General features: G+C 42.1%; 1 protein-coding gene across 11 annotated transcripts in view; it reads right to left on the reverse strand.

Moving 5' to 3' along the window:
- R3HDM2 (R3H domain containing 2) overlaps positions 1 to 25,212 on the reverse strand; it is a 179,319-nt gene that overhangs the window by 123,303 nt on the left and 30,804 nt on the right. For 2 of the 11 annotated variants that reach the window (XM_073020877.1, XM_073020879.1), the window contains exon 3: positions 6,777 to 6,857. The exons of the other annotated variants lie outside the window; for them this stretch is intronic. The gene's annotated coding sequence lies outside the window, so the exon portion shown is untranslated. The remainder of the gene's footprint in view (positions 1 to 6,776; positions 6,858 to 25,212) is intronic. 11 annotated transcript variants of the gene reach the window in all.

Consider the following 25,212-nt stretch of genomic DNA (forward strand, 5'->3'; position numbering starts at 1 on the left):
ATGGTAGGGACTTTACGTTACATACTATCAACTCAACCTCAGGAAGGGCTGGAGACTGAGGTCAGCCACTTTGCCAATTATATCTATGTGATGGAGCCCCAGTAAAAATTCAGGACATCAAGGCTTACGTAGCCTCCTTGGTTGGCAATACTCCATGTGTATTACCACACAACACTGACATGAGGAGTTACACTATCCATGACTCCACTGGGAAAGGAAAACCGAAGCTCAGCATCTGAAATCCTCCTGGACTCTGCCCGTGTATCTCTTCTCTTGGCTGATTTTAATCTGTCTGCCTTCACTGTGAGTATAAGAGGTTTAGTGAGTTCTGTGAGTCGTTCTAGCAAACTATGGAACCCGAGGGTGATCTTGCGGAACCCCCCGCCCCCAGAAACTCTGCAGTTGCTGCCAGAAGTGGGGGGTGGATTTGGGGACTGTTCTCTAACTTTGCACACAGTCAGCAGGGCCAGGGCTGACAATTTGTCTGTCATGGCTAGGGCGGGACTAAGAAAGTAACACAAGTGATCTGGAGACTAATTTACAATCTCCTAATTCTAATACAGAAGGATTAGGCAAATAAGTAACCTCAGGTAGTTTTCCTCCTAGCCTCTACTCAAGAACTTTCTTGTCATCTACCCCCACTCTCCCATTTCCCACTTCCTACCCCTACCCCAACATCTTAACACTATCAAATGATCTCAAGTGTCAGGAATATCAAACGTAGCTCCACCTCTTAAAAGCTGAAGAACCCTAGTTCTGAATTAAGATCTCTGGGGCAAACATAACTCTTGTGCAAAGTGTCATGGGAATTTGGAAAATGAGGTTAACAGCTCTGTAGATAATATGTGATTCTGGTTCTGAAAGTCACCTAAGATTTTCATCATAAATTGATGCGAACTCAATTTTATTAAGAGTGTAAAACTACATCATCAGGCCATGAGGGACAGACTTTAGCTCAAGTAAGCCACGGTTCTAGCATGCCAGTAATAAGTAAGCACTAACTTTGTTATGCAGCGAAAACTTGGATGGCTATTTCAGAAATCTAGCATGTCTTTTTTTGTACATTCAATTTGTAGTCTGTGTCATTTTAGTCTCCAAAATATAATTTCAAGTAAGACTATAAATACTTAGAATTTTTACCATTCGAAAAGGCACAAAACAGAAAATCCCCAACACCTAAGATCCCTCTTTCCCACACTGTTACCCTATCAGCCAACAGGTCTGCCCCATGGTAAGATGGATGAGGGCAGTAGGAATAGTTCGTAAGATTTCACAGGAAACAAGATCTTTGCTCCTGCCCTTACCATTGAAATCTGGAATTTAAAAATTACATATATGAAATTTAAAAGCAACAGAAATTCAAAGTAATACAAGAAAAAGAAGTCAATTAATTTCTTATTTTCTCCCAAGATAACTCTTTGAGTGCAGGGACTATGTTTTAAATTATAAGCACCTTCAAAACAGGTTAAATAAATACAAAATAAAATAGTACATATAAATTAATAAGAATTTGATAGCCTAAATCTTAGAAAATTTCCTTAAAAATGTAATTTTCAACTGGCTTTTTCAAGGAGTAATAGCAAAGAGAGGGTGCTACGGTTTGGCTCTGTGTCCCCACCCAAATCTCATCTTGAATTATAATCCCCACATGTGTGAGGGAGGGAGGCTTATTGGATCATGGGGGTGGTTCCCCCCCTGCTGTTCTCATGCTAGTGAGTGAGTTCTCACAAGATCTGATGGTTTTATTACATAAGTGTCTGGCATTTCCCCTGCTTGCACTCACGAAGACATACATGCCTGCTTCCCGTTCCGCCATGACAGTATGTTTCCTGAGGCCTCCCCAGGCATGCGGAACTTCCTGTGAGCCAATTAAACCTCACTGGGCACAGTGGCTCACGCCTGTAATCACAGGACTTTGGGAGGCCAAGAAGGGCGGATCACCTGAGGTCGGGAGTTCGAGACCAGCCTAACCAACATGGAAAAACCCCATCTCTACTAAAAATACAAAATTAGTCAGGTATGGTGGTGCATGCCTGTAATCCCAGCTATTTGGGAGGCTGAGGCAGGAGAATAGCTTGAACCCGGGAGGTGGAGATTAAGGAGAGCCAAGATCGCGCCACTGCACTCCAGCCTGGGCAACAAGAGTGAAACTCCATCTCAAAAGAAAAATAAAATAAAATAAACTTCTTTCTTTGATAAATTACCCAGTCTCAGATAGTATGTTTATAGCAGTGTGAAGATGGACTAATACAGAGGGCAAGATAACTAAGAAGGGAGCAAAAGCACAAGGGAAAAATAGTTAAATTTAGTCTAGTTTGACTTGGTTGATACAGTTCAAAGAAACACGCTAATGTCAGGACAACAGTCAGTGAGCAAAGATGATACAAGCTGCTGAGAAATATGGGATTTATGCAACTGAGAGCCACTGTTACAGGGAAATGAATGGAATGATAATAAATCACTGAGCAGTGATATGCCAATTTCTGGGCCAGTAGAACTAACTAGAAAGCAGCAACAGAAGACTAAAATTTGTTCTGGTTCAAAATATAAAAATATTTCATCATTACTCCAAGAATGGGAACCAAATATATACCATTACTTTTTTTTTTTTTTTTTTTTTTTTTGAGACGGAGTCTCGCTGTGTCTCCCAGGCTGGAGTGCAGTGGCGCGATCTCGGCTCACTGCAAGCTCCGCCTCCCGGGTTCATGCCATTCTCCTGCCTCAGCCTCCTGAGTAGCTGGGATTACAGGCCCCCGCCACCACGCCCGGCTAATTTTTTTTTGTATTTTAGTAGAGACGGGGTTTCACCGTGGTAGCCAGGATGCTCTCAATCTCCTGATCTCGTGATTCCCCCCGTCTCGGTCTCCCAAAGTGCTGGGATTACAGGCATGAGCCACCGCGCCCGGCCTTTTTTTTTTTTTTTTTTTTTTTTTTAAAGATACACACACACAAACTCAGAGACAGCCAACAAAGGCAGGCAAACAAAGTTTTACCCTCTTCAGTGCCTAAGTGATTAACCGCTACCCTTTTTCTGCCTACAGGAACATAAAAGGGTTAACTGTTTAAAGAAGTAAAGAACACCGAAGTAGCTGTGTATTCATATATCAAAAAGAAAAAAAGCAGTGATATCAAGGAAGAGAAAAATATTTTCATGAAAGACAGGATGCAGAAAAAAACAGAATGAAAACAAAAGAGAAACATCAGTTCTGATGTCCTGCAAGACAGAAAAGGGAAGAAATATCATTCAAAATAACTGCCTTGCTCATAGGTTTTGTCATTCTTCTTCCAAGCCTACAGTCTGTAACAAGATGAGAAGACAGACAATGAGAAGAAATACTCTCAAACAAAACAAGCCAATCCCCCACAACCCAAACTCCCAAAACAGAGAATTTCAAGGTATCTCCAAATATTCAAGTCACATTTATAACTAAAATGAATCTTGATTTAACATTGTGCTTCTCATAGAGATTTCTCTTTCACCTTTCCTAAATGAGTAACATCAATGCAACAACTATAAATACAAAAAGTAAATATAATCAGAAAAGCCAGTATAACATAATATCTTTGAGCATAGTCTAAGGGAAGAACATGGCATAGCTTCTCTCTGTCCCACTGCTGCTGAAACAAAATAACAGTAATCCAAAAGTTTGAATGCTTTTACAACATATCATAGATTGTCCGGTTTTTTTTTTGTTTTTTGGTTTTTTTTTTGAGATGGAGTTTCACTCTTGTTGCCCAGGCTGGAGTGCAATGGCGCGAACTCGGCTCACTATAACCTCCGCCTCCTGGGTTCAAGCGATTCTCCTGCCTCAGCCTCCCAAGTAGCTGGGATTACAGGTATGTACCACCACACCTGGCTAATTTTTTATTTTTAGTGGAGATGAGGTTTCTCCACATTGGTCAGGCTGGTCTCAAACTCCCAACCTCAGGTGATCCACCCGCCTTGGACTCTCAAAGTGCTGGGATTACAAGCGTGAGCCACTGCGCCCAGCCAATTGTGGCCTGTTCTTACACTATCTCAAAGCCTTCCCAGGATGGGCCAGTGGGATTTAACATGAACCAGATATGTCATCCAAGTTGAAGACAGACACGTGGGTCCTAATGAGCAGTGGTAAAAAAACATACTGCTCCATTCAGCTCCCAACAATGATAAATAATTCAGGAAAAGAACTGCCACAATACAGAGCACAGCAGCAGGATTTAAAAATAGAACACAGGCTAGAAAGCCTTGGGGTGGGGGTGTTGGGGGGAATCAGGAGTCACAGAGAAAATGGATTTCTGTCAACAAATTCCCAAGTTCTCTGCAATAAAGGGTGCTGCTGAAATTGTCACACAAACCAAATGCCAAACTCTAATGTACTTTCTCAAAAACCAAATATTTTTCAGGAATTTGGCAAATCTGATTAACAAGAGAGCTAATAAACAACGGTACTATTTGGAAAGAGCAGTTATGATAGAGAAAGCAATTCTAAATCACATAGGAAGTATGTTTTTAAAAAAATAAGAAGGGATTAAAACTCGATTTTCCATACCACCAAATTATAGCTAACATCAATTTAGACTTTTCCTAATTATGCCTCTAGTACTGAGACAGCATTGAAGATTTTGCTATTCCTTTTTCCACCTCTAACAGATCCTACAACTCAACACACGCGAATGCAAGAGTCTCACCAACCAATAAAAAGGGTAGCTTGAAAACCAAACAAAATCCACGATTATGGTCTTCCCAGATTTAAATTAAACTCCAGCTCTGGGCAAGCATGGTGGCTTGTGCCTGTAATCCCAACACTTTGGCGGGAGGCCAACGTGGGAGCATCGCTTGAGGCCAGGAGATTGCCCATAGCCTGGGCAATGTAGTGAGACTCCCATCTCTACAAAAAATTAGCCGGACATGGTGGCATGTGCCTGTAGTCCTAGCTACTTGGGAGGCTGAGGTGAGAGAATCACTTAAGCCAAGGAGTTTGAGGCTGCAGTAAGCTACGACTGTGCTGCTGCACTTCAACCTGGGTGACACAGCAAGACTCTGTCTCTAAAAAAAGTAGTAAGAATAGAGGCTGGGTATGGTAGTTCACGCCTGTAATCCCAGGACTTTGGGAGGCCAAGGCGGGCAGATCACCTGAGGAGGGGAGTTTGAGACCAGCCTGAACAACATGAAGACATCCTGTCTCTACTAAAAATACAAACTTAGCCAGGTGTGGTGGCGCATGCCTATTTGTAATCCCAGCTACTTGGAAGGCTAAGGCAGGAGAATCACTTGAACCCAGGAAGTGGAGGTTGCAGTGAGTCAAGATCATGCCATTGCACTCCAGTCTGGGCAACAAGAACAAAACTCCATCTCAAAAAAAAGACCAGACCAGATACAGTCCAAAGAAATAATACTCTGCATCCAAAACTGCATTTCTCTGCAGCCATCAAAATATACACCTCTCAAAAATTAAAAATAAATAAAAATATACACCTCTTTTCATATACACCTCAACTCATTTCAGACAACTGGAAATTTTAGGACAATATAAGATAACTTTTATGTCTAATCTCCCTGTAAAAGTATAATATAGAATATAAAACCAAAATCTGATCCTTTTATACATTACTTTATCCTAAGTAAGCAAACAAATGGTACTGAAAAAAATTCTTGTTCAGTATAAACTGCAAACCAACATATAGATCAATATGCTCCTGCCTCACCTATTTTTAGAGGAAAAAAATGACTGTATCTCTTCATAGCTGTGCCATTCAACTTAAACTGCACAAACACCAGAACAGAATGCACTTAGAAGAAGCAGCATTTTTTCAATTCTTAAATTCTCTAGATTCTATGAGTAAATACTAAACTGTATCTTCAAAGGAGAAACAGGCTGGTTCTTTCAAAATATGGTCCACTTAAAGCACTTCTCCAGGTCAGATCAGCTGCTTTCTTTTTTCTTATTTATTTTTTTTTTTGAGACAGAGTCTTCTTGGTCGCCAGGCTGGAGTGCAGTGGCGCAATCTTGGCTCACTACCACCTCTGACTCCCTGGTTCAAGCGATTCTCCCACCTCAGCCTCCCGAGTAGCTGGGATTACAGGCACACACCACCACGCCCAGCTAATTTTTTCGTATTTTTAGTAGAGTCGGGGTTTCACCATGTTGGCCAGAATGGTCTCGATCTCCTGACCTCGTGATCCACCCACCTCGGCCTCCCAAAGTGCTAGGATTACAAGCGTGAGCCACCACGCCCGGCCATATCAGCTGCTTTCTATCCCCTCTCCACTAACCATACAGAGTAAGCCATCATCTCATTCTGTAAACCCAGGCTTTCTTACTATTAACAACAGACAGCATGGTCAAATGGGCCCAGTTTTGAGTTCTGGCACTCTTGGCCTTGGACCTATTCTGGGTCCTTCACTGAAGACAGAACCACTACGACCCTCCTCTGACTTGCCCATGCCCTCAGGGCAAGATGTCCATGGGACCAGAGGACATACCTACCTGAAGACCCTCACTCCACTACTCTCAGCTATGCTCCAGATCCCAGGTTTTCCTGCCTAAGCAGCCCCAAACCCAAATCAGGGCCTTCAGTGGATTTCTTCTCATCTCAAACTTTGTCCTTCCATGGACAATAACCTTCTGTTATACATGTTCCATTGTCTGAATGGTAGGCAAGGGACAAACAACGGGAAGGGTACAGATGGAGACTAGGCTTGTAGGATATCCCTGAACTATCCTATTCTGTCTCAGAAAAATAATTTCCCCTCAAAGGTCTAACAGTTTTTTTTTATTATTATTTTGATTTACCAGGTGAGGTAGCACATGCCTGTGGTCCCAGCTACTCAGGAAGCTGAGGCAGGAGGTTCACTTGAAGCCAGAAGTTCAAGGCTGTAGTGAAATAAAATTATTAGGTTCCTTTTACAAAAATCTTTATTTATAACTACTAAATATTTAGAAATATGGGGATGGGGGCAATGGCTCACACCTATAATCCCAACACTTTGGGAGGCTGAGGCAGGCAGATCACCTGAGGTCAGGAGTCCAAGACCAGCCTAGCCAACACGACGAAGCCTCATCTCTACTAAAAAATAGAAAAATTAGCCAGGCGTGGTGGCAAGTGCCTGTAATCCCAGCTACTTGGAAGGCTGAGACAGAAGAATCACTTGAACTCAGGAGATGGATATTGCAATGAGCCGAGATGACTCCACTGCACTCCAGCCTGGGCAAAAGAATGAGACTCGGTCTCAGGAAAAAAAAAAAAATTAAAAATATGGAATGTGGGCTTCCATTCATGCCGTTGCCCAGGGACTGAAGTTGTTAGTAAAACCATGCCCCAAAAAGTTAAACCAGTAACTAACAGAAATTCTTGAGTTTGCAAGATAGTAGATAAGAAAAGAAACAACTTTCTGAAACACTGAAACTCCCTCTGCTTGTAAGATAACAAAACAGGCTGAAATCAGTTGCAACCAATATAGCCAACTAGAGTTCACACTGAAGGAGCTTCACATAGCCTGAATTGCCACCACATGCTTCATATTAACTCCTCCCAAATTTGAACATGGGACCCACGAGTCATGAAGAGAAAACTGGGTACTGCCAAGGACTTTCCAGACTTCCCCTTTCCTTCCACCAATCACCTAGTAATCTCAGAATCTACCCGCTAAACCTGTTCAAATAAAATTACTGCACCGGGAGACAGATTTGAGCTTGACTCCTGTGAGTCAAACTGGCAACACAAGCTTTTCTTTTCTCAAAAACTCAGTGTCATAGTATTGTCTTATAGTGGGCAGCAAGCCCCTTTTGCTTGATAACATTAGGACCATGCCTACCTAGCACTATCACATACCAGTCTTTGTGATCCTAGATAAATAATCACCTCTCTAAGCCTCTCTTTATCTCACCGTAAAATAAGCAAGCTGAAACCTTTTGGCTGGGTTCAGTGGCTCACACCTGTAATCCCAGACGTCTGGGAGGCCGAGGTGGGTAGATTGCTTGAGGTCAGGAGTTCGACACCAGCTTGACCAACATGGTAAAACCCCATCTCCACTAAAAATACAAAAATTAGCCAGGTGTGGTGGTGCCTGCCTGTAATCCCAGCTACTCGGGAGGCTGAAGGGAGGCTGAAGCAAGAGAATCTCTTGAACCCAGGAGGTGGAGGTTGCAGTGAGCTGAGATCATGCCACTGCACTCCAGCCTGGGTAACAGAGCAAGACACTGTCTCAACAACAACAACAAAAAACACCTTTCATAGGTTATTAATGTGATTATATAATTTTCTTTTTTTTTTTTTTTTTTTTTGAGACGGAGTCTCGCTCTGTCGCCCACGCTGGAGTGCAGTGGCGCAATCTCGGCTCACTGCAAGCTCCGCCTCCCGGGTTCACGCCATTCTCCTGCCTCAGCCTCCCGAGTAGCTGGGACTACAGGCGCCCGCCACTGCGCCCGGCTAATTTTTTCTATTTTTAGTAGAGACGGGGTTTCACCATGGTCTCGATCTCCTGACCTTGTGATCCGCCCGCCTCGGCCTCCCAAAGTGCTGGGATTACAGGCGTGAGCCACCGCGCCCGGCCATGATTATATAATTTTCAAAGTAATTTTGCAGGGTGTCTGGCCCACAGCAAACGTGTAACAAAAGAAAACTATTATTACATGCTCTGTCATCACTCTGTTTCCTATCATGGGCAAAAAGGGGACATGAAAGGACAAAAAAATAGAGCCAATTTCAGATAAACTATAATTAAGAGAGTTGTCTGTGGGTCTCATTTTAAGGATTTGCTTTCATGGATTCCATGTTGGTCTGTCTGATGGTATTATTTTTCCTTTTTTTTCTTTTTTTGAGACAGAGTCTTGCTCTGTTGTCCAGGCTGGTATGCAATGGTGCACTGAAGACTCACTGCAGCCTTAACCCCAGGCTCAAGTGATCCTCCCACCTCAGCCTCCCTAGTAGCTGAGACTATAGGCATGTGCCACCACGACTGGCTAATTTTTTTTTGTATTTTGTAGAGACACGGTTTTGCCATGTTGCCCAGGCTGGTCTCAAACTCCTGGACTCAAGACATCCTTCTGCTTTGGCCTCCCAAAGTGCTGTGATTACAGGCCACTGCACCCAGCCTATTTTTCATTCTTCTCATGAAAGTGTAAGTTCTGATTCAGCAATTCGACCTCTGGGTATATATTCAAAAGAATGGAAAATAGGGTCTCAAAGAGATATTTGTACATCCATGTTCACAGCAGCGTTATTCACAATAGCTACATGGTAGAAGCAAGTGTTTATCAACAAACGAATGGATAAGCAAAATGTGGTATATACATGCAACAGAATAACAGCCTTAAAAAGGAAATTCTGACATATGCTACAACATGGATAACCTTGATGACATGCTAAAGCCAGTCACAAAACGGCAAATTCTGTATAATTCCACTTATATGAGGTAGTTAGAATATTCAAAATCACAGAAGAAAGTAGAATGATAGTTGCCAGGGCTGGGGGGAAGGGGGAGAGGAGGATGGAGAATTATTGTTTTATGAGTACAGAACTTCTCAGTTTTACAAAATGAAAATAATTATGGAGAAGGATTGGTGGTGATGGCTGCATGACATCATAAATGTATTTAATACCACTGAGCTGCTAAGAGGGTAAATTCTGTTAAGATGGCAAATTTTATGTTATGGTTAAGATGGCAAATTCTGTTATGTGGATTTTAACACAATAAAAAATTGGAAAATCAGACCAGACGCGGGGGCTCATGCCTGTAATCCCAGCACTTTGGGAGGCCGAGGCGGGCAGATCACCTGAGGTCAGAAGTTCGAGACCAGCCTGACCAACATGGACAAACCCCGTCTCTACTAAAAATACAAAATAAGCCTGGCGTGGTGACGCATGCCTGTAATCCCAGCTACTCAGGAGGCTGAGGCAGAAGAATAGCTTGAACCCGGGAGGAGGAGGTTGTGGTGAGCCGAGATCGCACCATTGCACTCCATCAGCCTGGGCAACAAGAGCGAAAAATCCGTCTCAAAAAAAAAAAAAAAAAAATTGAAAAATGAAAAAAAAGATAAACTCAATAAGGGCAGGGATTTTTTTCTGTTTCTTCGCTGCTATATCCCTTACTCTCAGATAATTCTGACACAATGAGTATTTGTTAAGTAAGCTATTGGCCACAAAAAGCAAATATGAAGTGTTTATCTAATATTCCAACATGAATATATAAGCCTATATATGTAATATATACAATATAATATGTAAGCAAGCTTGGCCTGACCAGAAAATAAATTATTTATATATGGCTACTTCACTTAGTGCTTTCTCTAACTTTAGGACCGTTTCCTTAAAAATAAAATTAATGAATATTAGAGTATATATTTAATATAAAAGTATTTCTGATCTCTTCAACTTATCTTCCTCACCTGTCTACATAGGCATACTAATAGTAACTCCATACATAATCTCACCAGAGAGAATTACTAGCATAATTCAATTAACTAAATTGTACTGAAGCTCTGGTTTTAAGCTCCAAATATAATAGGATGTAACAGAAAGAAGTCCAAAAAAGCAGGTAGGAAAACGAAAACTTTCTTCCTGTTTCTCTTGAGTCTTGAATAATTCAATCCTACTAACTCCTAAAAACTCAAAGCCAAGTCTATGAACTATATCCTATACACCATGACACTCTCAAAAACATACTGTGTTTTTCAAATTTCCTTAATCAATCCATTTTTATCTTTCTGATGAGAGTTCATTTCCCAACTAAAGGTTAAAATATTATAGAAGTAAGTGATTCAGAATCAAATCTATTCTGAAACAGATTTAAATGACACTAATATTACACAAAAGACCCTTGCAGGTAGACAGAATGATGGCTAGTAAAAGAGAATTCAGCTACACATCCTGCGAGGCCTAACTGCAAATTAAAGTGTGGCAACAAGGGGGCAGGTTGTAGATGTTCTTTCTGTGTTACACAAGTCCCCAAACTAGCCTGGGTACTTATTCAAAGACACAATAAGATTGCATCCTCCATACTGGTCTGATTCTGAAACTCATCTACAACAAAAGACATCATCTTAAAACTCTCGGTGACCTCGAAATGCTATGAACAAAATACAAATATGATATTCTTGGTCACTGACAAAATAAACCTCTAATAGCCCTAAATTCCACTTAGATGGATTAACACAAATCTTCCCTGAACAGAATTCAAAGCTTTCTTAAAAAAAAAAAAAAAAAAGACACAAAAGCCAAAAAACGACGACATATCAAGACCAAAACTACAAAGCTATAAATGTCCTGAAATGCCTCAAGGTGTGTAATTACTGAAGCTAATTAGTATTCTCAAAATTAAATATCCACTGCAATGCTCAAGGAATTGGAGAGGTGGGCAGAATGAGAGAACGGGCAGGCCGGGCACGGTGGCGCACGCCTGTAATCCCAGCACTTTGGGAGGCAGAGGTGGGAGGATCACCTGAGGTTATGCGTTTGAGACCAGCCTGGCTAACATGGTGAAATCCCATTTCTACTAAAAATACAAAAAATTAGTCGAGCATGGTGGCACACACCTGTAATCCCAGTTACTTGGGAGGCGGAGGCAGGAGAATCACTTGAACCCAGGAGGCAGAGGTTGCAGTGAGCTGAGATAGGGCCATTGCACTCCAACTTGGGTAAAACTCCCTCTCAAAGAAAAATTAACATAAAAATAAGAAAGAATGGGCAAATGCGGCCGGGCGTGGTGGCCCACGCCTGTAATCCCAGCACTTTGGGAGGCCGAAGCAGGTGACTCACGAGGTCAGGAGTTCAAGACCAGCCTGGCCAACATGGTGAAACCCCGTCTCTACTAAAAAATACAAAAATTAGGCCGGGCGCGGTGGCTCAAGCCTGTAATCCCAGCACTTTGGGAGGCCAAGACGGGTGGATCACGAGGTCAGGAGATCGAGACCATCCTGGCTAATATGGTGAAACCCCGTCTCTACTAAAAAATACAAAAAAAAAAAAAAAAAACTAGCCAGGCGAGGTGGTGGGCGTCTGTGGTCCCAGCCACTCGGGAGGCTGAGGCAGGAGAATGGCGTAAACCCAGGAGGCAGAGCTTGCAGTGAGCTGAGATCCGGCCACTGCACTCCAGCCTGGGCGACAGAGCAAGACTCCGTCTCAAAAAAAAACAAAAAAAAAATACAAAAATTAGCTGGGCATGGTGGCGCACATCTGTAATCCCAGTTACTCGGGAGGCTGAGGCAGGAGAATCTCTTGAATCCAGAAGGCAGAGGTTGCAGTGAGCTGAGATTGCACCACTGCACTCCAGCCTGGGCAAAAAAGCAAGACTCTGTCTCAAAAAAAAAAAAAAAAGAATGGGCAAATGAATCCCATCAAAAAGATAAAATTCAGATGTATCTCTCTAATAAAGAAAAGAGCATTCTAGAATTAAACAATATAACTTACTGAGAGAAGAAAAATGGTATCGACTTCATAAATCACAGCTAAAATGTGAAATGTCTTATTGATGTTATTCACAGGAAAGTGAGAATTAGGTGGGCAAGAGGCTGAGAATTGCAATTTAATGTACACATATATATATAGAGAGAGAGAGAAAGACAGAGACAGAGAGAGAGAGACAGACAGACAGATAGAGGCGCACACAGGGTCTCGCTCTGAGGCCCAGGCTGGAGTGTAGTGGTATAATCATGAATCACTGCAGCCTCAACCTCTCAGACTCAAGCAATCCTCCCATCAGCCTCCTGAGTAGCTGAGACTATACACATGCACCACCATGCCTGGCTAATTTTTTTTTTTTTTTTTTTTACTTTTGTAGAGATGGGGTCTCCCTATGTTGCCCAGGCTGGTCTCTCTAACTCCTGGATTCAAGTGATCCTCCCAACTCAACCTTCCGAAGTGCTGGGAATACAGGTATGAGCCACTGCATCCAGACCTTTTTTTTTCTTTTTGGAGGCAGGGTCTCTATTGTTCAGGCTAAAGTGCAATGACACAATCGTGGCTCATTGCAGCCTCAACCTCCTAGGCTCAAGCGATCCTCCTACCTCAGTCTCCCAAATACCTGGGGCTATAAGCACACACCAACACATCTGGCTATTTTTTTTTTTTTTTTTTTTTGGTAAAGTTTCACTATGTTGTCCAGGCTGGTCTCAGACTCCTGGCTTCAAACAATTCTCCTGCCTCAGCCTCCTGAGCACCTGGAATCACAGGCATGCACCACCATGCCCAGCTAATTTTTGTATTTTTAGTAGAGACAGGGTTTTACCATGTTGGCCAGGCTGGTCTCAAACTCCTGACCTCAAGTAATCTGCCTGCCTCAGCCTCTCAAACTGCTGGGATGACAGGCGTGAGCCACCACGCCCAGCCTACAAAAAAAAAAAAGGGCGGGCAGATCACGAGGTCAGGAGATCGACCATCCTGGCTAACATGGTGAAACCCCATCTCTACTAAAAATATAAAAAATTAGCTGGACGTGGTGGCAGGCACCTGTAGTTCCCACTACTCAGGAGGCTGAGGCAGAAGAATGGCTTGAACCTGGGAGGCGGAGCTTGCAGTGAGCCGAGATCACGCCACGGCACTCCAGCCTGGGCAACAGAACGAGACTCCATCTCAAAAATTAAATAAATAAATAATTTTTTAACAATATAAAATTATTTTTATTTATTTATTTATTTTTGAGATGGAGTTTCACTCTTGTTGCCCAGTCTGGAGTGCAATGGCGCAATCTCGCCTGACTGCAACCTCTTACTGCAACCTTTGCCTCCCGGGTTTAAGCAATTATCATGCCTCAGCCTCCTGAATAGCTGGGATTACAGGCATGCGCCACAGGGCCCAGCTAATTTTTGTATTTTTAGTAAAGATGGGGTTTCACCATGGTGGCCAGGCTAGTCTTGAACTCCTGACCTCAGGTGATCCACCTGCCTTGGCCTCCCAAAGTTCTGGGATTATAGGCGTGAGCCACAGCGCCCAGTCAAAAAAAAGTTTATTAGCCGAATGTGGTGGTGCATGCCTGTAGTCCCAGCTACTTGGGAGGCTGAGGTGAGAGGATCGCTTGAGCCAAGGAGGTCAAGGCTGCAGTGAGCTGTGGTCACGCCGCTGCACTCCAACCCGGAGCGAGACCCTATCTAAATAAAGGTTAGCTATTATTTTGTGTTATTATTAAGTCTTCTTTAAACTAATACATTGGGATCACAATTTGTAAAATCTGGAAGAATTAATAACAACATGACCGGCCAGGTGAGGTGGCTAACGCCTATAATTCCAACACTTTGGGAGGCCGAGGCAGGTGGATCACCTGAGGTCAGGAGTTCAAGACCAGCCTGGCCAACATGGTGAAACCCTGTCTCTACAAAAATACAAAAAAAAAAAAAAAAAAATTTGGCTGGGCATGATGGTGGGTGTCTGTAATCCCAGCTACTCAGGAAGCTAAGGCAGGAGAATCGCTTGAACCCAGGAAGCGGAGGTTACCTGAGCCGAGATCACACCACTACACTCCAGCCTGGGTGACAGAGTGAGACTCCGTCTCAAAAACAAACAAAATAACAATAATAATAATAATATGTTTTACAGCTCCTCCTAAACTGAGGGTCCTGCTTGCTTAGAATGAACAGAATAAGAAGGTCCAGAGGGATACCAGATTTTAAGGACCTCAAGATGCACATTTGTTCAGGGAGTAAATATTAGATGCAATCTAATATTCCTATTCCAAAGAAATAAAATTCCCTGACAAACAAGTAAAAACTGTATCATGTTAAGGGCTAGCTCAAGCTGCTCACAAGGTAAGCCATGGAGGGAGCAAGTATCTAAATCAGACCACTGGAAAGGCTTCAGAAGGAGGGAATACTTAAGCCTGATCCTCCAGGATAAATAATATTTAGCCAAACAGAAAAGTAGGGAAACAAGCCTATGTTCCTTGAGATTATTTTAGAGGTTTAGAGAGATCAATCATCCTCTCAGTTTCCTCATCTATAAAACAGAATAATAAGAGTACTTCTTTTGGAAGGTTATATAAAAAAATAACGTATGTAAAGTACATAGAACAGTGCAAACTTAACACTGTTAATACAGATGTACAGGTCACCATGATGTTTCTCAGAGCTGCAAGTATTGCATAAAGAAAGCTATAACATAAAGGTACTCACGGAGAAATGAATGGCTTGAGAAGAATCTAGAGAGGTTAGTAGAAACAGGATTATAAAAAGTCTTACATACTAATAAAGCTGTATGAAACTCATAAAGGACTTTTGGAAAGGAGTTACATCATCAGATTTCTATTTTAGAAAGATTACTTTTGCTACAATGTGAATGGCTTAGGAAAAAAAAAACGGAGACAAGAACACTAGACAGAAAAAAATGTGAAAGTACTCTGGCCCATGCCAGGCGTGGTGGCTCACGCCTGTAATGCCAGCACTTTGGGAGGCCGAGGCGGGTGGATAACGAGGTCAGGAGTTCAAGACCAGCCTAGCCAAAACGGTGAAACCTCGTCTCTACTAAAAATACTAAAATTAGCTGGACGTGGTGGCAGGCGCCTGTAATTCCAGCTACTTGGGAGGCTGAGGCAGAGAACTGCTTGATCCCAGGAGGTGGAGGTTGCAGTGAGCCAAGATCGTGAGATTGCACCACTGCACTGTAGCCTGGGCAATAAGTGAGACTCCATCTCAAACAAAAAAAAAACAACAACAAGAAGAAAAGTACTCTGCCTGTAGAATGAGTAGAATGAGGGGACTCTGACTTAAGATACAGTGAGGACATAAACACTTTAAGACTTTTTTTTTTTTTTTTTGAGATGGAGTCTTGCTCTATCGCCCAGGCTGGAGTGCAGTGGCACAATCTCAGCTCACTGCAAGCTCTGCCTCCTGGATTCATGCAATTCTCCTGCCTCAGACTCCCGAGTAGCTGGGACTACAGGCGCCTGCCACCATGCCCGGCTAATTTTTTGTATTTTTAGTAGAGACGGGGTTTCACTGTGTTAGCCAGGATGGTCTCGATCTCCTGACCTCGTGATCCATCTGTCTTGGCCTCCCAAAGTGCTGGGATTACAGATGTGAGCCACCACACCTGGCCTAACTTGAAGACTTTTATGTGGATGTGGTGGCATACACCTGTGGTCCCAGCTGGTCGGGAGGTTGAGGTGGGAGGACCACTTGATCCTGAAAGGTCGAGGATGCAGTGAGCCCTGCACTCCAGCCTGGGCAACACAGCAAGATCCTATCTCCAAAAAAAAAAAAAAAAAAAAAGACTTAGTAACATATGAGATGTGTGTGATGACTGGGAGAGAAGACATCTAAGAAGACACCTGGGGGACTAGACAGAAAAGCAGCTCTCAAAGTGTGGCCTGGAACCCCTGTGAATCCCCAAGACTTTCATGGAACCTACATGATCAAAACCATTTTCACAGTAGTAGTAAAACCCTGTTTGCCTTTTTCACTGTCATGCTCTCATGGGTATATGGTAGCATTTTCCAGAAGATATATGAAATGGAATATTGTAACTAATTTGAATGAAAATACAGTTATGAGAATCCAGCTGTCTTCTATTAGTACCATCATTAAAAATTACAAAAATGAAAAAAATGCTACAGTTCTCATCAAATTTTGTTGCTGCTGTTTTGTAAAAAATTATTTTTCATAAAAATTTACTTTCATGTTAACATGCAATGGGTTTACTGTCACTTTCAGTAAATTTATACTTTTTAAAGTAGGTATTTTAAATTTTCTCAGTTTTCACTTCTAATAATTAATATTTAATGTTACAACTCACAAAGACAAAAGCTCTCTGGATACTTCAATCATTTTTGAGAGTGTTAAGGGGTTCTGATACCAAAAAGTTTGAGAACCACTAAGTGGGTAATATTTCTACTCACTGAAATAGGAATACTGAAGAAGAAACAGTTTGGAAAGAGAAAGTCCTGTTTCATACATAATAAATATGTTATGCCCATGGGCAGACAAATTAAAGTGTGCAATGGGTAGTTATACCAGTAGAACTGGAAATCTAGAACACCAAACTGAGAGTAGTTGAAACCTTGGATTTTAAACAGGGTCACAGAGGGAGAATACACAGTGAGAACAGTGGCATAGTAACCAAAGAAAAGGCTAGAAGAGAACCAGAGGCCTCAAGAAACACCAATTGTTTTTTTTTTTTTTAAGCAAAGTCTCGCTCTTGTCCCCCAGGCTGGAGTGCAATGGCGCGATACCAGCTCACTGCAACTCTGCCTCCTGGGTTCAGGTGATTCTCTTGCCTCAGCCTCCCAAGTAACTGGGATTATAGGCGTCTGCCACCATGCCTGGCTAATTTTTATATTTTTAGTAGAGATGGGGTTTCACCATGTTGGCCAGGCTGACCTCTAATTCATGACCTCAGGTGATCTGCCCACCTCAGCCTCCCAAAGTGCCAGGATTACAGGCGTGAGCCACCACACCTGGCCAAGACACACCAATATTTAAAGGGATAAAGAAAAGGAATATTTTGAGTGGCAACTATCTGAGGCCAGTGTCATGCAGGTAATAAAAAGAATTTACCAAGACAGCTGTAGGTAAAGAAAGGCATATTTATTTATTAGAGAAAGTAGGAAAGTATGTTGGAAGGAAGCAAAGGACAAGTCAGCAAGAGAAGAACTGGCCGCCAGGAGACACAAAGGCTTGCTGGGGATTCTATAAGATGGTGCTTGTGCTATGTGCTGAAGAGGGTTAATGATAACACCTTGTGCAGTACTGACAATGCCAAGGCTGCAGTAAGCTAACTTGCATTTTTCTATCAGTTGAGGGTCTGGTGATAGCTGGGTGCAGGAAGATTATGAGTTATTTGCGCAGGAGGGCTATGTGTCCTGGACCACAAAGGCAGACTTACAGTTTATCTGCTTTCTCTTTTTGCTTTCCGTTGGTCCCGCCAGCCTGACTCCTTTTCCCGAATTAGGACTCCACGTGGAAGAGGCTTCCATATGGAGGGGGAAAAAGTTATAAAAATGATAAATAAAAAAAAAATCTAAGAGGACATCACTAGCTATAAACTAAAGAAAAAAAGATGGTCAGGGCTTTAAAGAAAAGAAAAAACAGCAAAAACGAATCCATAACTAGTAGTGGCGGGAGAAATAGGATGAAAAAATGAAATCCAGCATTAACTCCAAAATCTCATTTTTACCAAATATTTCAATCCTTTTTCATATAATACTTTTTTCTTATCAGGGTTACTAATAAACAACAGAAAGGTTTTGGGCTCATCTCCTTTGCCTTCTTGGTTTACCCTCCAGAGGAAATGCAAACAAGAAAGAAAATAACCAAAAGGATAGAGATGGAAAGAAAAGGAAAGATCCCCTGAAATGTTAGGAGGGAATTGACTGATGCAGTGACTCAATGAAGAGACATTCGTTCATGCAACAAATAACCACTGAGTAACCACTTGCAAGGCACCATGATAGGCAATGTTGAAAACAGCTGACTAATATACAAAGCTATACCCAGATTCATCAGCAGAAGCAGCACACTGGAAATACAAATAAAACTCTACTGGTAAGACTAGCACAGAGGCAGCTCTATTCCAAAGGTGGTTCTAGGATATGACTCCAAGAGCTCAAAGTCATCTAATTACTGAAAAGTGGCCTAATTCCAGAAAATAACTCCAAAGGAATATTTCAAATGTTTGATAGCCTGTGGCAATACCATGTCTTGCTGATAAGACATGGTATACACAGATAAATGTATATTTATATCTGTGGAATACACAGATAAATCTTTAAGAAATCTTAGTATATACACGACATTGTCAAACTCTGATCTAAGCTCTAAAACAAATAATAAAGCTCAGAGGAGAATTACCTAGCTAGATGCACTTAGGTTGGAAAGGCTGCTTTAACTGGTCAACCTACCCATTAAATGTAGAAGCTGTGATTTTATAAACATGACCATATTTTTTAACAAAGAATAAAAAGATTAGAATAGAAAAAAAGCATATGATAACACCCAGAATTCAGGATTATATCCAAAAAGAACCCTGAACAAGAAAGGATATATTATCATGCACAAGCTGTCACTAAAATATTTTCACACCATCATCTTGTGCTATGGTAGCTGACCTACTTCTAGCTCTAAGCCTGTATCTGATTGATTTGCAATTTTCTGGAATTATGTGGGCTTCAAGAGACACTGAACAACATCAGAAGTATCTTTTTTGTCTGAGCTCTATTTGGCTGCCATTCCCTTTTTAAGAACTCGAGAAAGAAAGGAAATTATTGGATAGTAGTCAGTAACAATAGGTGTAATAATGCTAATGAAAACTTTACAGGTTGCGGGAGGGGATTCTACTTCTGGCTAACAGAGTAACAAGAATCAGAATACCTTCCTAGGAGAAATAACTAAAAAAAAAAAAAAAAGACAAAATATATAAGTTACTGGGCATCAGGCAGTGAAGGATAGTGATTCCTGGGAGATGGGAAACAAACGAGGTGAGTCCTGTGATTATCCAGGCTTAATCCCTAAACAGTGTTTCCAAGGAATTTAACAGGGAAGGAGAGTCTAGGGGGAACAAGGGCAGAGTCCAGTATGCTCCCTGAGTGAAGAAAATAGGACTGAGGCCAAATGCAGTGGCTCACATCTGAAATCCCAGCACTTTGGGAGGCTGAGACAGGAAGATCATTACAACTCAGGAGTTCGAGAACAGCTTGGCAACACAGTGAGACCCCATCTTTACAAAAAATAAAACAATTAGCCAAGCAAGGAGGAATGTACCAGTGGTCCCAGCACTTTGGGAGGCTGAGGCAAGAGGATCACTTGAGCCCAGGAGTTCGAGTTGCAGTGAGCCATGATCGCACCGCTGCACTCCAGCCTTGATGACAGAATGAAATCTGTCTCAAAAAAAAAAGAAATAAAGAAATATGTAATTACCAGGCTGGGTGAGGTGGCTCATGCCTGCAATCCCAGCACTTTGGGAGGCGAGGCGGGTGGATCACCTGAGGTCAGTTTGAGACCAGCCTGGCCAACACGGTGAAACCCTGTCTCTACTAAAAATACAGAAAATTAGCCAGGTAGGGTGGTGGTCGCCTGTGATCCCAGCTACTCAGGAGCCTAAGGCAGGAGAATCACTTGAACCCGGGAGGCAGAGGATGCAGTGAGCCTAGATCGTGCCACTGCACTCCAGCCTGGGCAACAAGAACAAAACTCAGTCTCAAAAAAAAAAAAAGAAAAAAGAAAAAAAAGAAAAGAAATATGTAATTACCATACCCCCAGCATTAGACTCTTAAGCATTTATCACAAATAAAAACTAATAATTATACAAAACTCGTACATGAATATTCATAGTAGCTTTATAGGCAATAGACAAAAATTGGAACCAACACAGAAGTCCTTCAACAGTTGAATGATTAAGCAAACGCATACAGCTACACCATGGAACACTACTCAGCAATCAAAAGGAACAAATTATTGATGTATGTAACAACTTTGATGAATCTCCAGAGAATTAAGCTAAATGGGGCAGGGGTTGGGGTAAGCCAATCTCAAAAAGAAGAAAAGCCAACTGTATATACTGTAGGATTCTATCTATGTAATATTTTTGAAATAACAATATTATAGAGATGGAGAACATATTAGTGGTTTCCAGGGAATGGGGTGGAGGGAAGAAGGTGTAGTTATAAAAGGGCAACAAGAAAGATCCTTGAAGGGATGGAACTGTTCTGCATCTTCACAGTGATGGTGGATACACAAATTCACACATTATGAAATTCAAAGACTGGCATACACAAATAAAAGTACATGTAAAACTGGACAAATCTGAATAAACTCTGTAAATTTTACCAATGGCTACCTCCTAACTTTAATATTCTACTATAGTTATGTGATGTTACCAATGGAAGACACTGAGCAAAAGGATATCACAGGATATTGCTATACTCTTTTTACAACTTCCTATAAATCTATACTTGTTTCACAATGAAAAGTTAAAATGACTGACTAATAAATGATACAAATTATAGCATTTATAAAGACACTGGAAAGTTATTACAACTACATTCCACATGTGCAAAGAGCTATAGTAAAAACTAAGCAGCCAGGACTGGTGGCTCACGCCTGTAATCCCAACACTGTTGGAGGCCAAGGCAGGTGGAATACCTGAGGTCATTTGAGACCAGCCTGGCCAACACGGTGAAATCCTGTCTCTACTAAAAATACAAAAAATTAGCCAGGTGTGGTGGTGGGCACCTGTAATCCCAGCAACTTGGGAGGCCGAGGCAGGAGAATCACTTGAACCCAGGAGGTGGAGGTTGCAGTGAGCCGAGATCGAACCACTGCACTCCAGCCTGGGCAAAAAGCGCAAAACTCTGTCCAAAAAAAAAAAAAAAAAAGTGAGCATGTCAGGCAGAAGTAAAACAAAAACAAAAACAAAAACTTTGAATTGTTTGAGATTAAAAATATACTATATGGGACTAACAACAGATTAGAAATTGCAGAAGAAAAAATCGGGAAAAAAATTTGAGAACACAGCAATAGAACTACCCAAAACAGAAACAGGAAAAAATAAATACTGAAATAAAATGCATAGCTGGGCACTGCAGCTCATAGCCATAATCCCACCACTTTGGGAGGCCAAGGTGGGAAGACTGCTTGAGCCCAGGAGTTGCAGGCCAGTTTGGACAATAAAGCAAGACTCTAACTCTACAAAAATGTTTTTTTTATTTTAATAAATTATCCTGGTATACATGTAGTCTCAGCTATTTGAGAGGCTGAGGTGGGAGGACTGCTTCAGCCCAGAAGGTCGAGGCTGCAGTGAGCTGGGATCCTGTCACTGCATTCCAACCTGGGCGAGAGAGGGAGATTTCATCTCAAAAAAAAAAAAAAAAAGGCCTACCTAATACATCTGTCAATGCATTTTTCAAGGAAGAGAAAGTGAAAAAAAAAAATTAAAGAAATAATAATTTAAAAGTTTCCAAACTGGAGTATAACTATAAACACACAGATCTAAGAAGCGCAATGAACCACACCAAGGCATATCATTACCAAAATATATATATATGCATACACACACACACATATACACATACACACACACACACACACACACACACATATATATACATATATTTTTTTTTTTTGAGACAGGGTCTTGCTCTGTCTCCCCAGGCTGGAGTGCAGTGATATGATCTTGGCTCACTGCAACCTCCGCCTCCCAGGTTCAACTGATTCTCATACCTCAGCCTCCCTAGTAGCTGGGACCACAGGCACACACCACCACGCCTGGCTAACCTTTTTATTTTTAGTAGAGAGAGGGTTTTGCCATGTTGGCCAGGCCGGTCTTGAACTCCTGGCCTCAAGTAATCCACCCACCTCGGCCTCCCAAAGTGCTGGGATTACAGGAGTGAGCCACCATGCCTGGCTCTTTTATTTTATCTTTTTAAGAGATGATGTCTCACTGTGTTGCCCAGGCTGGAGCTCAATGGCTATTCACAGGCATGAACATTGTATTCTACAGCCTCAAACTTCTATGCTCAAGTGATCCTCCTACCTCAGGCCTCCCAAGTAGCTGAGACTACAGGCTTCATGAACCACCACACCTAGCTAAGGGAAAATCTTAAAAGCAGCCAGAACAAAAGGATACATGTAACAGTGGTCTCCAACCTTTTTGGCACCAGGGACTAGTTTTGTGGAAGACAAATTTTCCATGGACAGTAAGGCGATGGTTTCAGGATGAAACTGTTCCACCTCAGATCATCAGGCATTAGATTTGCCTAAGGACTGCAACCTAGATCCCTCACATGCACAGTTCACAATAGGGTTCACACTCCTCTGAGACTAATGCCGCTGCTGATCTGACAGGAGGCTGAGTTCAGGGGGTAATGTTCACTCGCCTCCCGCTCACCTCTTGGACCAGTACTGGTCTATGGGCCAGGGACTGGGGAACCCTGACATATAGAAGAACAAAAATAAAGATGACAACAGAATCCTCTCTCTCTTTTTTTTGAGATGGAGTTTCGCTCTTGTTGCCCAGGCTGGAGTGCAATGACGCAATCTCGGCTCACCACAACCTCCAACTCATTGGAAGCTATTCAAGCACAAAGACAATGAAGTAGCTCAAAAAACTAACACCGAGTGTGGTGGCTCATGTCTATAATCCCAACACTTTGGAAGCCCAGCAGTTCAAGTCTATAGTACACTTTTTTTTTTTTTTTTGAGCTGGAGTCTCACTCTGTCACCCAGGCTGGAGTGCAGTGGTACGATCTCGGCTCACTGCAAGCTCCGGCTCCCGGGTTCACACCATTTTCCTGCCTCAGCCTCCTGAGTAGCTGGGACTACAGGCACCTGCCACCACGCCCGGCTAATTTTTTGTATTTTTAGTAGAGACAGGGTTTCACCGTGTTAGCCAGGATGGTCTCGATCTCCTGACCTCGTGACCTGCCCGCCTCAGCCTCCCAAAGTGCTGGGATTATAGGCATAAGCCAGGACGCCCAACCTATAGTACACTTGAACTTGTAATGCCTGTGAATAGCTACTGTACTCCGCCTGGGCAACACAGCAAGACCTCATCTCTAACAAAATAAAATAAAATAAAACAACATAAAGATCATCCAGTTTGGGGAACAAATAGAAAAAAGAATGAAGAAAAATGAACAAAGTCTGAGAGACCTTTGGGACACCATCAAGCACACTAACAAATACATACTAGAAGTCCTATGAGAGGAGAAAAAGGGGCAAGAATAATATTTAGCAAAATAATGGCCAAAAGCTCAAATTTGATGAAAATCATTATTTATATATCCAGGAAGCTCAATAAATTCCAACCAGGAAAAACTCAGAAATCTACACCTAGACACACAATCAAACTGTTAAAAAACAAAGAGAATCCTGAAAGCAGCAAAAGTGTCTTATCACACAAGGGATCCTTAAGATAACACATATTTTTCATCAGAAACCATGGAAGCTAAGAGAATGTGAACCAAGCATTCCCAAAATCCAGCAAAACTATCCTTCAAAAACAAAGGAGAAAAAGATATTCCCAGATAAAGAGACAGACATAATTCATCACCAGCAGACCTACTCTACAAGAAATGGCTCTACTCTAGGCTGGGTGTGGTGGCTCTGTAATCCCAACATTTTGGGAGGCCAATGTGGGCTCCTGAGGTCAGGAGTTTGAGACCAGCCTGGCCAACATGGAAAAATCCCATCTCTACTAAAAATACAAAAAATCAGCCGGGCGCGGTGGCTCATGCCTGTAATCCCAGCACTTTGGGAGGCCGAGGCGGGCGGACCACAAGATCAGGAGATCGAGACCATCCTAGCTAACAAGGTGAAACCCCGTCTCTACTAAAAAATACAAAAAAAAGTAGCCTGGCGAGGTGGTGGGCGCCTGTAGTCCCAGCTACTCAGGAGGCTAAGGCAGGAGAATGGCGTGAACCCGGGAGGCAGTGCTTGCAGTGAGCCGAGATCACGCCACTGCACTCCAGCCTGGGCAACAAGTGAGACTCTGTCTCAAAAAAAAAAAAAAAAAAAAAAAAAAAAATCACGTGAATCTGGGAGGCGGAGGTTAAAGTGAGCTGAGATCACGCCATTATACTCCAGCCTGGGTGACAGAGCAAGAGCCTGTCTCAAAAAAAAAAAAAAGAAAAGAAAAGAAATGGCATAGCGTACGCAGTGGTGGCTCATGCCTGTAATCCCAGCACTTTGGGTGGCTGAGGCGGGCGGATCACTCGAGGTCAGGAGTTCTCGACCACCCTGGCCAACGTGGTGAAACCCCATCTCTACTGAAAATACAAAAATTAGCCAGGCATGGTGGCGTGCACTTGTAGTCCCAGCTACTTGGGAAGCCGAGGCAGGAGAATCACTTGAACCCAGGAGGCGGAGGTTGCAGTGAATGAACTGAGAAAGCGCATGCATACTTTTAGTATGTGCAGTTTACTGTATGTCAACTATACTTCAATAAAGGTCTTATTTTAAAAAGACAGAGAAAGAAAAATAGGACAAATGTATTAAGGCTGGCCACTCAATAACTGATATGATACTACTGCAATTAATGTAATCTGTATATAAGCATTTAAATGCACCAAGAAAGGTCCTATAAGAAACTCTAATAAGGCTTCTTAAAGGTGAAAATACCTGTGAACAGTATCTCAAGCGGAAAGAAATCAAGAGATTTCTGTTATCTATATTAATCACCTCTTAAGAAAGAATTCCCTAGTTATACGTATTTATCTTATATGGATATTCATGCAAATACATTTTAACTATTTCAAAATGTTTTATCTACTTTATAAAAAATTATAAGGTTGGACGCGGTGGCTCACGCCTG

Source organism: Chlorocebus sabaeus, chromosome 11 (assembly GCF_047675955.1).
Source record: "Chlorocebus sabaeus isolate Y175 chromosome 11, mChlSab1.0.hap1, whole genome shotgun sequence".
Classification (NCBI taxonomy): domain Eukaryota; kingdom Metazoa; phylum Chordata; class Mammalia; order Primates; family Cercopithecidae; genus Chlorocebus; species Chlorocebus sabaeus.